Source organism: Giraffa tippelskirchi, chromosome 10, assembly GCF_054371585.1.
Source record: "Giraffa tippelskirchi isolate mGirTip1 chromosome 10, T2T-mGirTip1v1.2.pri, whole genome shotgun sequence".
NCBI lineage: Eukaryota > Metazoa > Chordata > Mammalia > Artiodactyla > Giraffidae > Giraffa > Giraffa tippelskirchi.
In genome coordinates, this window is record NC_137284.1 from 35,573,428 (window position 1) to 35,586,828 (window position 13,401).

At 41.8% G+C, this 13,401-nt stretch overlaps 1 protein-coding gene across 12 annotated transcripts in view; it reads right to left on the minus strand.

Annotated features, from left to right (window-relative positions):
- The window catches only part of DLG2 (discs large MAGUK scaffold protein 2), a 2,308,738-nt gene that overhangs the window by 355,033 nt on the left and 1,940,304 nt on the right, over positions 1–13,401 (minus strand). The gene's annotated exons all lie outside the window — the stretch shown is intronic.

Sequence of the window (13,401 nt, forward strand, 5' to 3'; positions counted from 1 at the left end):
TATTTTCCAGGATAGATTATTAGAGCAGGTTGTCATTTCCTACTCCAGAGGATCTTCCTAACCCAGGTAGACAGAGGGAAAAAATTTCCCCAAACAGAGAGGCTGTTTAAGATGATGTTACCTGCCTTAAAACCCTTCATGTCCTACCCAGGCATTGGAGTGCTAAGTTATCAAATTTCATGCTCTTGATAACTTTAGTTAGCAGAGATGTGAAATTCTACCCAGGGTGTTTGTGCCATGGTCTGAGTGGGTTGAAAGTTTTGTCTACCCAAATCCATTAATATTTTAGTATGTGCATTTAATATGCTTCTATGAGTTTCGTGGATTTCTGGGATAGATAGGAGCCTTCAAAATTAGAAGGAAAATAGGATAATAAAGAAAGACACATGTAATATATGTAGACAAGTATATGCTGACAGAATAATATATTCATATGAGATTCTGTGGGAGACTGTGTGGAATGGGGCTGGCTGCCCGCCAAATCCCCCCTTTTGGTTATACGCCTCATCCTGTCATTCTGAGCCTGGTTAGACAGCCCTGAGCCTTGTTCCAAAATAAACTCGACTGCCCCATTTCTTACATACGATCCCAGAATGAACTGTGACAAAATGAAATAGAGAATTCCGGGAGTTTATGTTGCTCTCACTAACTCCCATTTTGGGACCCGTGCCAAAAGAGAGACAGAGCATCTGAAAAATAAGGCACAAAACTCTGCTGAGAGGGGAAAAAAAATCACTCAAGTCAAATTTAATGAGAGGCAGAAGCTAAAATCTTTCTCGAATCAATTCAGTCTAAGCCAACACGATATAATTACTAAGTGCTTTCCAACGTCAGGGATCTGTGACTGCCCCATAGGGGGGCGGGGGATGGGGAACAAAGGTGAACAAGACAAGCCCCTAAGAAGCTTTTCTTTTTCAACTGAACACACAGTAAGTCCAGTTTTCCAACCTACCCTGATATTAAAATTCTGCTTCCTTTAACTTATAGGGAAGATGGCTAGGGACCATGAAGAAGAATAAAAGAACTGCTCAGCCCATCTACACATAAAATGGAGAAGGTTTTCACTTCTCATCAGTCTTCTTTGACAGTGAAGGGGTCGTGACTGGGGGGTGGCCACTGTGTTTCCCTATCAGGCCTGGAACATCTGTAATCTTTAATCCCACATGCTGGTCTTCTCGTAATAACTTTGTTAAAGTCTCCTTACTCACTTTAATAAATTTCCTGATTTTCTATTCTGCTGAAAGCATTGACTGGCTTTCTGTGCTTACTGAGAGTATCAATGACGCAGTTACACTGGGAAGTGTATTGAGTGAGGCTGGGCCTGGCTGGACCATTCCCTTCTAGCTGATGGACAGTCATTATCACCCCTCTGAGCCTCAATTCTCACCTGCTTCAGGGGGAAGGGACTGTGAGGCTCAAGCCTCTCTGAACCATAACATTTCAGATTTAATCCTTATATAATGACATTCATTTCAGAGACTGTCCAGGCATTGATGAGTCAGAAGTATAACTCAGAGAGCCGGAAGAGACAGAAAAAGTAATCTAATCTTGGCTCCTACCTACAGGAAGCGGAATGCACAAGCTTCAAGGGCCAAATGATCTCTTCTTTTGTCAATTAAGGTTAACTTTTTATTAAAAAACAATATATGTTCATGGTAATTAATTCTTATGTTTTACAAAGGTATAAAAAGAAAAGTGAAAAGTCCCCTCACAGTTTTTACTCCCAGAGGTAACAGCCGTTAGCAGCTTCTTGTGTATGCTTTTTAGAAATCTTCTATATGCATGTGCAAGCGTGTGGCTTTATCTCTATTGGGTTTTGTCTATGTTTTAATACATTATTGACTTTCTGTTTAAATGGACAGGATCATATTATATATATAATTCTATAACTTGTTTTTGTTTAGTTTTTCACTTAACAATATATCTCGGACATCACCCATATCAGTTCATATCGTCTTACCTTTAAGTGGCAGCCTGTATGCCACGGTGTGGATGTACCAGTCATTTTTCAGTAGGATCCCTACTGATGTGGCTGAGGCTGTGTCTAGTTTTTTGCTACTACAAACACTTTGGAAGGTGTTTCTGAAGGAAAAATTCCTGGAAATACACTTCTTAAGTTACAAGGTATATGCATTATTTGTTTCTTTTAGTTTGCTCTTGTACACTTAAAACATATGTATTTACTAAACAAACAGAAAATAATAATGAGGAAAACACAAACAGGCCACAACCTCATTGCCCAGATAATGTATTGAAATAAAATATATAATTAATATACAGTCAGCCCTTCATATCTGTGGGTTTTGCATTGGCAAATTCAACCCACCTCAGATTGAACAGATTTTTAAAAATTTCCATAAAGTTCCAAAGAGCAAAACGAATTTGCTGCACACCTGGAAACTATTGATGTTGTATTAGGTTTTATAAGTAATCTAGAGATAATTTAAAGTATATGGGAGGATGTGAATAGATTATATGGAGTTACTATGACATTTTAAATGAAGGACTTGAGTGTTCATGGATTTTGGTATCTGTGGGGTTTGGGGATGAGGACTGTCCCTGGAACAACCGAGGGACAACTGTGTGTTCTTAATGCACATACATGAAAATTAAAGCAATATAAAAATTTTATTTTTAAAAATGAAATTTAAAATAATTTTATTTTTTATAAAATGCTTCCCCTACCTCTTATTATCCTTGCCAAAGGTACCACATTGATGGCTTCTTGTATCCACTACCAATTTTTTTTGTTATGAATATAAGCAGGTTTATAAAATTATAAATAATTTTACACAAAAGATAATATTGTATATATTGCTTTATACTTGATTTTCTTCCATTTACTAACATATCTTGGAGAAATGTTGAAGTTACATGTTGAAGTTATATATTTTTTATATTGAAGTATAGTTTATTTACAATATTATATTATTTTCAGGGGTTCTGCATACTGATACAATATTTTCATAAATTATACTCCACTTAAAGTTATTATAAAATAATGACTATATTTCCCTGTGTGATACCATTTATCTTTGTTGTTTATCTATTTTATACATGGTAGTTTGTGTCTCTTAATCCCCAGAGTATTTTACATTCATATATTCTTATACATTATCTCATTCTTCTTAATAGCTGTGGAAGCTTCTATTAGTCAGTGTAAAACAATTTATTTTACCAGGGCACAGTTGTTGGGTGCTTAGGTTGCTTTAATATTTTGCTATCATAAATAGAAGGATAAAGGGTATTAGGGTTACATTCTGATACCTATTGCCAAGTTGTCTCCAAAAGTGTATATTCCCACAAACAATATGATTGGCTACTTCCTCACACTCTTATAAAAACTGCTCATACCCCAACATTTGACCTTGGTTATTCTGATAGATAAACAGTTACATTTTTAAATTTTACATTTCTTCACTTACGAGGTTAAACATCTTTTCATGTTTGTTGGCTATTCAAATTTCTTTTTGTATAAAATGCTTGCTCATTCATTTGGGCTTTTTTCATTGTTTGGATAGTTTATATTTTAAAGAATTTGTCTGCATATTAAGAATATTAAAAAAAGAATATTAGTTCTTCATCTCAGATAACTATTGCAAATATTCTTACTAGTTTTGTATTTGTATTATTTATTAGTGTATTTTAAATATTTAAACTTTTCCCTTGTAGTCTATTTCTTGCCATACTGAAGTTTAAAATGTGTTACATAGTCACATTTTTTTTTCCTTTTTAGCTTTTGAGTTTTGTATTGTATCTTCCCTTCTCTGATATATATTAAACAAATTATCCATGTTTTCTTCTAGTAAAACCCTGGTTTAATTTTTAACCATTTAACCTTTGATCTACTAGAATATATTTTAGTATTTGATGTGAAAACCAGACCAACACACCTTTTTTGGGGACCTTTCCTTTACAGCATCAGGCTTCTACATCTTCCAATATTCTAACCATCCTGTGAATTTTTCTCAGTTAGTACACTAAGGAGGCATGAAAAAGTGGGAAGAAAAAAGGGATTTGGAGTCAGAACTAGGTTTGAATCCTGAGTCCACCACTTGTACGTAAGTAACTTGGGAAAGTCATTTAACTTCTTTAAACTTCAGCATCCTTACCTGCAAAACGGGTATAATATCTACCTACCTATCAGGACTGTCACATGTAGTAAATGAGACAATAATTGTAGAGCCTCTAACACAGAACCTAGCACAAATTGGCATTTAGGAAGTAGTATCTATTATGCTGTGAGTTTTTCTTCAAAGGACTGTGATTATAAGTGAGGAAATAAAATCTAATGGAAACTAATGAATACAGAATATAATGTATGGGTTGCTTCATGGTTTTCCTTTCTTTTTCTTCTTTTTTAAAAAACACAGAATTTCAGGGGCTTCCCTGGTGGCTCAGTGGTAAAGAATCCTCCTGCCTATGCAGGAGACATGGTTTGATCCCTAGTCTGGAAAGATCTCACATGCTACAGAGCAACTAAGCCCATGTGCCACAAGTATTGAGCTTGTGCCCTAGAACCCGGGAACCACAGCTACTGAGCCCATTGCAGCAATTACTGAAGCCCGTGTGCCCTAGAGCCCATGTTCCACGAGAGAAAACACCACAATGGGAAGCCTGCACGCCACAACTGCAGAGGAGTCCCTGCTTGCCACAACTAGAGAAAAGCCTGCAACAGCAAGGAAGACCTAGCACAGCCAAAAAAAACAAAAACCAAAAAAACCACGTAGTAGATGCAATCCACAGGTTTGGGGGAAAGTTACTAATTAAAGGAACACAGCATTTCAGCACTGGAAGATGTGCTCATCCATCTAGTGCTTACACATTAGAGATGGTCTCCATAGGGGAATGAACCTGCCCCAAGTCCTGTCAGAGTTAGCACAGGGTTAGCACCAGCCTAGAGCTTCCCTTGTCTAGCCCAGTTTTCTTTCCACTGTAGCAGATTAATTTATCATGTGTGTGTGCTTGTTTTCCACTGGGAGAGTAATAATCAAATCCTATTTGATGATTATGTTCATCTTGGATGTAATTCTCATTTGTAAAGCATTTGATGCTGCTGTTCAGTTCAGTTCAGTCGCTCAGTCATGTCCAACTCTGTGACCCCATGGACTGCAGCACACCAGGCCTCCTTGTCCATCACCAACTCCTGGAGTTTACTCAAACTCATGTCCATTGAGTCTGTGATGCCATCCAATAATCTCACCCTCTGTCGTCCCCTTCTCCTCCTGCCTTCAATCTTTCCCAGCATCAGGGTCTTTTCCAATGAGTCAGTTCTTCGGATGAGGTGGCCAAAGTATTGGAGTTTCAGCTTCAGCATCAGTCCTTTCAATGAATATTCAGGACTGATTTCCATTAGGATGGACTGATTTCCTTTAAGCAGTCCAAGGGACTCTTAAGAGTCTTCTCCAACACCACAGTTCAAAAGCATCATTTCTTCGGCGCTCAGCTTTCTTTATAGTCCAACTCTCACATCCATACATGACTACTGGAAAAACCATAGTATGACTAGATGGACCTTTGTTGGCAAAGTAATGTCTCTGCTTTTTAATATGCTGTCTAGGTTGGTCATAACTTTCCTTCCAAGGAGTAAGCATCTTTTAATTTCATGGCTGCAGTCACCATCTGCAATGATTTTGGAGCCTAAAAATAAAGTCTCTCACTGTTTCCACTGTTTCCCCATCTATTTCCAAGAAGTGATGGGACCAGATGCCATGATCTTTGTTTTCTGCGTGTTGAGCTTTAAGTCAACTTTTTCACTCTCCTCTTTCGCTTTCATTAAGAGGCTCTTTAGTTCTTCGCTTTCTGCTATAAGGGTGGTGTTATCTGCATATATGAGGTTACTGATATTTCTCCCAGCAGTCCTGATTCCAGCTTGTGCTTCATCCATCCCAGTGTTTCTGATGATCTACTCTGCATATAAATTAAATAAGCAGAGTGACAATATACAGCCTTGATGTATTCCTTTCCTGATTTGGAACCAGTCTGTTTTTCCATGCCCAGTTGTAACTGTTGCTTCTTGACCTGCATACAGATTTATCAAGAAGCAGGTCAGGTGGTCTGGTATTCCCATCTTTCAAAATTTTCCACAGTTTGTTGTGATCCACACAGTCAAAGGCTTTGGCATACTCAATAAAGCAGAAGTAGATGTTTTTCTGGAACTCTCTTGCTTTTTCGATGATCCAACAGATGTTGGCAATTTGATCTCTGGTTCCTCTGCCTTTTCTAAATCCAGCTTGAACATCTGGAAGTTTATGGTTCACTACTGTTGAAGCCTGGCTTGGAGAATTCTGGGCATTACTTTACTAGCATGTGAAATGAGTGTAACTGTGTGGTAGTTTGAACATTCTTTGGCATTGCCTTTCTTTGGGATTGGAATGAAAACTGACCTTTTCCAGTCCTGTGGCCACTGCTGAGTTTTCCAAATTTGCTGGCATATTGAGTGCAGCACTTTCACAGCATTATCTTTTAGAATTTCAAATAGCTCAACTGGAATTCCATCACCTCCACTAGGTTTGTTTGTAGTGATGCTTCCTAAGGCCCACTTGACTTCACATTCCAGGATTTCTGGCTCTAGGTGAGTGATCATACCATCGTGATTATCTGGGTCATGAAGATCTTTCTTGTATAGTTCTTCTGTATTCTTGCCACCTCTTCTTAATATCTTCTGCTTCTGTTAGGCCCATACCATATCTGTCCTTTATTGTGCCCATCTTTGCATGAAATGTTCCCTTGGTATCTCTAATTTTCTTGAAGAGATCTCTAGTCTCTGTTACCCTGCTGCTGTTACCCTTAGCAATACCACATTGCCTGTGTCCCTGTGGATTTTCCTCCAGGTTTTAGCAAACATGCTTCCTCCAATCATCAAGCTTTTCAAGATCACTTTGATTCTTATTTCTGTCTCTGAGGTTTAACTTTGTATTAGCAATCTTTGCTCAAATAACATTTTCAGAGGCATTCAAAAACAGTTTACATTATTGGTATGACACTTTAAAATACCAAGTGTGACACAGCCTCACATATTTATTATTTCTATTTTCCTACTCCAGTTTTAATTTTCTCTTCTTAAAGCATGGACTGGGAAATTGGATGCCATTCATTTTTATAGAGATTAAAATGATAATCATTGATAACAGCCTCAAGCAAGCGCATATATATACGAGATATTTATATATTATCTTGTTTAATTCTCAGGAGGCTGGGATTATTTTTCCAACTTTAAAAATAAGAAAACAGAGCTCAAAGAGAAGCACTAACTTGTTCAAAGTTAAATAGTTGAAAGAAGTTAAGGATTTAAAACAGTCTAACTAAAACTCTTGAACTCTTAACTACCAGTTCCTACTGTTTTCCTTTAATAACCTGTCCATTTCTGGGGATCTATGCCTACAAGATTCCAGTTCTGAAACTTGACGTTCAAGCCCCCTGAGACAGAAGCACATAACTAGGTGTGGTTGGTTGATTCTACAGTAGCCCCAACAACCTGATTTTGACATTGTTGTTCAGTCCCTAAGTCTTGTCTGACTCTTTGCTGCCCCATGGACTGCAGCATGCTAGGCTTCCATGTCCTTCACTATCTCCTGGAGTTTGCTCAAATTCATGTGCATTGAGATGGTGATGCCATCCAACCATCTCATCCTCTGTTGCCCCTTCTCCTGCTCTCAATCTTTCCCACATCAAGGTCTTTTCCAATGAGTCGGCTCATTGCATCAGGTGGCCAAAATACTGAAGCTTCAACATCAGTCCTTCCAGTTAGAAGGTAAATTCTGATGCTGAAGCTGCTCAGCCTTCTTTATGGTCCAACTCTCACATTCATACATGACTACTGGAAAAACCATATCTTTGACTATATGGAGCTTGAGATTCAGCATCAGTCCTTCAGGATTGACTGCTTTGATTTCCATGTAGTCCAAGGGACTCTCAAGAGTCTTCTCCAGCACCACAATTTGAAAGCATAAGTTCTTCAGTGCTCAGCCTTCTTTACTGTCCAACTTTTACATCCATACATGACTACTGGAAAAACCATAGCTTTGACTATATGGACCTTTGTCAGCTAAGTGATGTCTGCTTTTTAACATGCTGCCTAGGTATGGTCCAACTTATAATGATCAGATAATATAGGACAGAAACAAAATACATAGGCTAGAAAATTCCATCCATTGCCATCTCCTTATCTATACAACTGTTATGAAATCATAGAAAAAATAAACTCTATTTGTTATGATATCTTTTTCACAACTATGTTGGTGATGGATAGAAATTTAGCGCTTCTAGTTGATTCAAGCAGTTGTAGGGTTTGTTTGTTTCTTTTTTCAGATGATAACGTGAAGGCAAATGGTGGACCATATTCAGAGTCAAACTTTTTCTTTCTGTTTTTTTTTTTATTTTTTTTTATTTTTATATTTATTTGTTTATTTAGCTGCACTGGGTCTTAGTTGCGACATGTGGGATCTAGTTCCCTGACCAGGGATCAAACCTGGGTCCCCTGAATTGGGAGCTCAGAGTCTTAGCCACTGGACCACCTGGGAAGCCCCTCTTTCTGTTTTTAAAAGATGAGCACTACTTGCATTTCATCCACGAAGACCACTGGCCTGGGGCTCCATGGAGTCCCTGAATAAATGATTCAAGGCTCTCCTGAGATATTTATTTCTTAGTATTTTACAAAGGATGATATCAGAATAAGAATTTTTAAAATGGAAAGAGCTTTCGCAACCCTCATGAGCCCCTGATGTATGACGTATAGCTTTAAGCTGATTCAACCACATTGTTCTCCCACCACGCTGACCTTTTTCATTCCTCTGATTCAGGTATTTCTGCACCCCTGCTCATCCTTTTTTTCCTACTGAGAACAAAATTTTTTTTATCTCTTCCTGACCCAGAAGACTTCTCTGAGTCCTTAAAGATTCAGTCTGTAGAGCTTTTGATCTTTCCATCAAATCTGAATAAGAGCCTTGCTAGGTATTCGTGGTTGTAAGTTTTCCCCTTTCATCAAATACATTTAAATACATCATGCCACTCCCTCTAGCTAGCAGAGTTTCTGCTGAAAAATCAACTGATAGCCCTGTGAACTCCTTTGTATGTTATTCATTGCTTCCCTTGTTGCTTTTGGGCTTCCCATGTGTTAGAGTGGTAAAGAATCTGCCTGCCAATGCAGGAGATGCAGGTTCAATCCCTGGGTTGGGAAGATCCCCTGGAGTAGGCAGTGGCAACCCACTCCAGTATTCTTGCCTGGGAAATCCTATGGAGTAGAGGAGCTTGGTGGGCTACAGTCCATGGGGTCACAGAGTCAGATACGCACACGCCCACCCTGACAGGCAGAGCTGGTTCCTGGAGTCTGGCTTCAGGGCCCAGGGATCCCCAAACTCATTTAAGATCATTGGTGGGGAGGATGGCTATTTCCTGACACAGTTGGGTATTGGCCCAGCATGTCCAGAAGGTTGCATTGGCCTGCTAATGGGCAGGGCAGAGCCCAGCTGGACCCAAGGTAGGATCTGGCTTGCATTGTGGGATGCAATCTTTTGCAGCCAATCTTGCTGTCTGCTGCCCGGCTGGTCTACAGGTTTGTGCAGGCTTCCTGGGCAGGAGGGGCTGGTGCCTGCTTATAGGTTGTTGGGGCTTCCTTGGTGGCTCAGGTGGTAAAGAATCAGCCTGCAATGCAGGAGACTCAGGTTTGATCCCTGCAATTCAGGAGATGAAGAAGACTCAGGTTTAGTCCCTGGGCTGGGAAGGCCCCCTGGAGGAGGAAATGGCAACCCTCTCCAGTATTCTTGTCTGGAAAGTCCCATGGACAAAGGAGCCTGGTGGGCTACAGTCCATGGGATTGCAGAGTCAGACAGCTTAGCAACTGAGCTCCAGGCACAGGCACTGCTGATGGGTGGGGCTGTGTCCTTGCTCAGATAAGTTGTTTGGCCTGAGGCGCCCCAGCATGGACACCTGCAGGCTGTTGGGTGGGGCTGCATCTTGGCACTGATGAGCTGGAGGGAGGGTCCCACCTGGTCCCACCTCCGCCGCACTGATGCCTGGGTGGACACGCTCCGAGTATGGCTGCCACGAATCCCTGGCCCCAAGGAGAGCCAGGCAGCCGCCCCTCTGCTTCTCAGAGAGACTCTCCAAGACCAGCAGGTAGGTCTGACCCAGGCTCCTATCAAATGGCTGTTTTTCCCTGGGTCTTGGTTTGCAGGAGATTTTGTGTGTACCCTTTGAGGATGAAGTCTCTATTTCCCCAGTTCTGTGGGGCTCCTGCAGTTAAGCCCTGCTGGCCTTCAAAGACAAATGCTGTGGGAGAAGGCGAGGGCGGAATGATTTGAAAGAATAGCATTGAAACATGTATATTATCATATGTGAAATAGATCGCCAGTTCAGGTTCGATGCATGAGACAGGGCGCTCTGGGCCGATGCACTGGGACGACCCTGAGGGATGGGATGGGGAGGGAGCAGGGAGGGGGGTTCAGGATGGGGGACACGTGTACATACGTGGCTGATTCGTGTCAATGTATGGGGAAAGCCACTACAATATTGTAAAGTAATTAGCCTCCAATTAAAATAAATAAATTAATTTAAAAAAAAGCCAAATGCTCTGAGGGCTCTCCCCCACCCCCCATGCCAGAGCCTGCCCCCCGACCCCCATGCAGGACAGCCTGCTGTGTGGGGCTCTCACTCCTGTGGGAGAACAGCATTATGACTTTTCTCCAGTTTGTGGGTCACCCATGCTGGGGGGTGGGTGGGATTTGATTGTATCATGAGTCCCCAACTCCTGCCCCTAAGGTTGTGGTTTTGTCATGTCTTTAGTTGTAGAAAATCTGTTCTCGTAGGTTCTAGTCTTTGTGATCGACGGTTGTTCTGCAGATAGTTGTGGTTTTGTGTGCTCGTGAGAGGAGGGGAGCTCGGGGACTTTTCTGCGTTGCCACCTCTCTCCTCTAGGAGACTGTGCCTGATGGACTTGAGGAATGTGCTTACTTGTGAGCTCCTAAAGGTAGGAGCTTGTTGTATTGGAACTTTAGTCTCTAGCATGTTGTTGTTTAGTTGCTAAATCATGTCCTACTCTTTGCGACCCCGTGGACTGCAGCATGCCAGGCCTCCCTGTCCCTCACTATCTCCCGGAGTTTGTGGGTATGTAATAACTGAAGAGGGGAGTGACTGAATAAGCAAGTGAGTGAACACCATAGTCTCACTACGCTTTCTTAGGCAAACAATCAGCCAAGTGGATTTGACACTGGCATCACCTGATGAACTCACTATCTTTCAGGAAAATCCATTTGGGGTCAGCTCTAGTGAGCAAAAAAAAAAGTTCTTTGTGTTGAATCTAAATAATCTTCCTGGTATGTTCTGCTTTCTGGTTTTTGTTCTACCCTCTGGGAAAAAAAAAGACTGAGAAGTGAAAGTCGTTTGGTCGTGTCTGACTCTTGACCCCATGGACTTTCTAACCTAAGGGAAGGGGTGAACTAGAATAACACATAGCCATCATCAAGCAGTTTCCCACTTGGTGGAGGCCAGTGACAGGTAAAGACACAATTAAACACCAAGTGGTTAAGTGCTATGATAGGATAAAGTCAGAATGCTCTGGGACCCAGAGGAGGGGCCCCAACTGAGGTATGAGGAGGCATATAAAGGTTTTCTGGAGGAAGTGACATCAAGAAATGAGATCTGAATGAGTTATCCAGGTGAAGATGGGTTGGGGTGTCCATGGAGGACTGTGGAGAGAAGCGTGGGCAGAGAAGTAGCAACAGTGTTCCAGACAGAGAAGGAGACACATACGAAGGTCTGGAGGTGAGAGGGTCTGGCACATTCTAAGCAAAGAAAGCAGTTGTTACTAAAGGGCAGAGAGAAGAGGCAGGATAAATGAAGGTGATGTTGTTGTTTAGTTGCTAAGTCATGTCTGACTCTTTTGAGACTCCATGTAGCCGGTCAGGCTCCTCTGTGCATGGGATTTCCCAGGGAAGAATACACGAGTGAGTTGCCATTTCCTTCTCCAGGGGATCTTCCCCACCCAGAGATCTAACCCAGGTCTCCTGCATTGCAGGCGGATTCTTTACCATCTGAGCCACCAGGGAAGCCCAAGTGAGGGTGATGATGACAATAATGAGGAAGATGATGGTAGTGGCTGGCGGTCCAGTGGTTAGGGCTCTGTGCCTCCACTGCAGGGGGCACAGATTTGATTCCCGGTTGAGGAGCTAAGATACGGCATGCAGTGTGGTGAGCCAAAAAAAAAAAAAAGATGGTAGTGGTGATAAGTCATACATATATACTTGCTCTGTAGCACTGTTCTAAGCATTTCCTATATATCAATTTCCTTAACCCACAAAAGAGCTCTATGAAGTAAGAACACATAAGAAAGTGAAGTGTTGGTCACTCAGTCATGTCCAACTCTTTGTGACCCCATGTACTGCAGCCCACCAGGTTCCTCCATCCGCGGAATTCTCCAGACAAGAATACTGGAGTGGGTTGCCATTCATTCCCTTCTCTAGGGGATCTTCCCAGCCTGCTGCAGGCAGATTCTTTACTGTCTGAGCCACCAGGGAAGCCTAAGAACACATAAATGCTTATTTGATAGAGCAGGTGCCAGTAATCCCCTGTGAGGAACTGGGTTGCACAGCAGGAGGCGAGTGGAGGGGTGAGACTGCAGCTCTCCAACCTTCATACTACCCTCCAAACTTCTGTGGAAAAACTGCCTTCCAGGAAGCCTGTCTCCTGTGCCAAAAATGTTGGGAACCACTGTAATAGAAGACACTGGGGCAAAGGCAGATTCAGTACTTGTCCAAGGTTTCACTGCTACTGAATGGCAAAACCAGGAATTAAACCCAGGCAATCCAGTTTAAGGGTCAGCATTCCTAACCATGATACATTAAGTGAATTTACAGTTTATCTTGACTGAAATGGGGAGCCATTCCTCAGCTTAGAATTGAGGAATGCTATTTCACCATCACTCCTGTCCCCCAGGAGTGCTTACAGCTAGAGAGAATACAGACAATATTCCAGATGTATGTGTATTTCCTGCCCCTCTAAGGGTCTCCAGGTTGAACTGATCCCTTTGCAGATGCCTCTAGAAGGCACCACTGCTCGTAGCTGCTTAAGTTTTCCATCCCAGATCCTGTTGTCCATCTGCTCTGAAAGCAGTCCTGGGAAGAAGGACACCGGGTTTAGATTTGGGAAGGCCATGATTCCAATCTTGGTCCCGTGATTTAACATTTCTATTATCTTGGGTAAATTACTTAACTCTTTTGAGCTTCAGTTCCCTCATATGCAACTAAGATGCAGGAGTGCACATGCTAAGTCGCCTCAGTCGTGTCCAATTCTTCTCAGCGCTATGGACTGCAGCCTGCCAGGCTCCTCTGCCCATAGGATTCTCCAGGCAAGAATACTGGAGTGGGTTGCCATGCCTTCCTCCAGGGGATCTTCCTGACCCAAGGA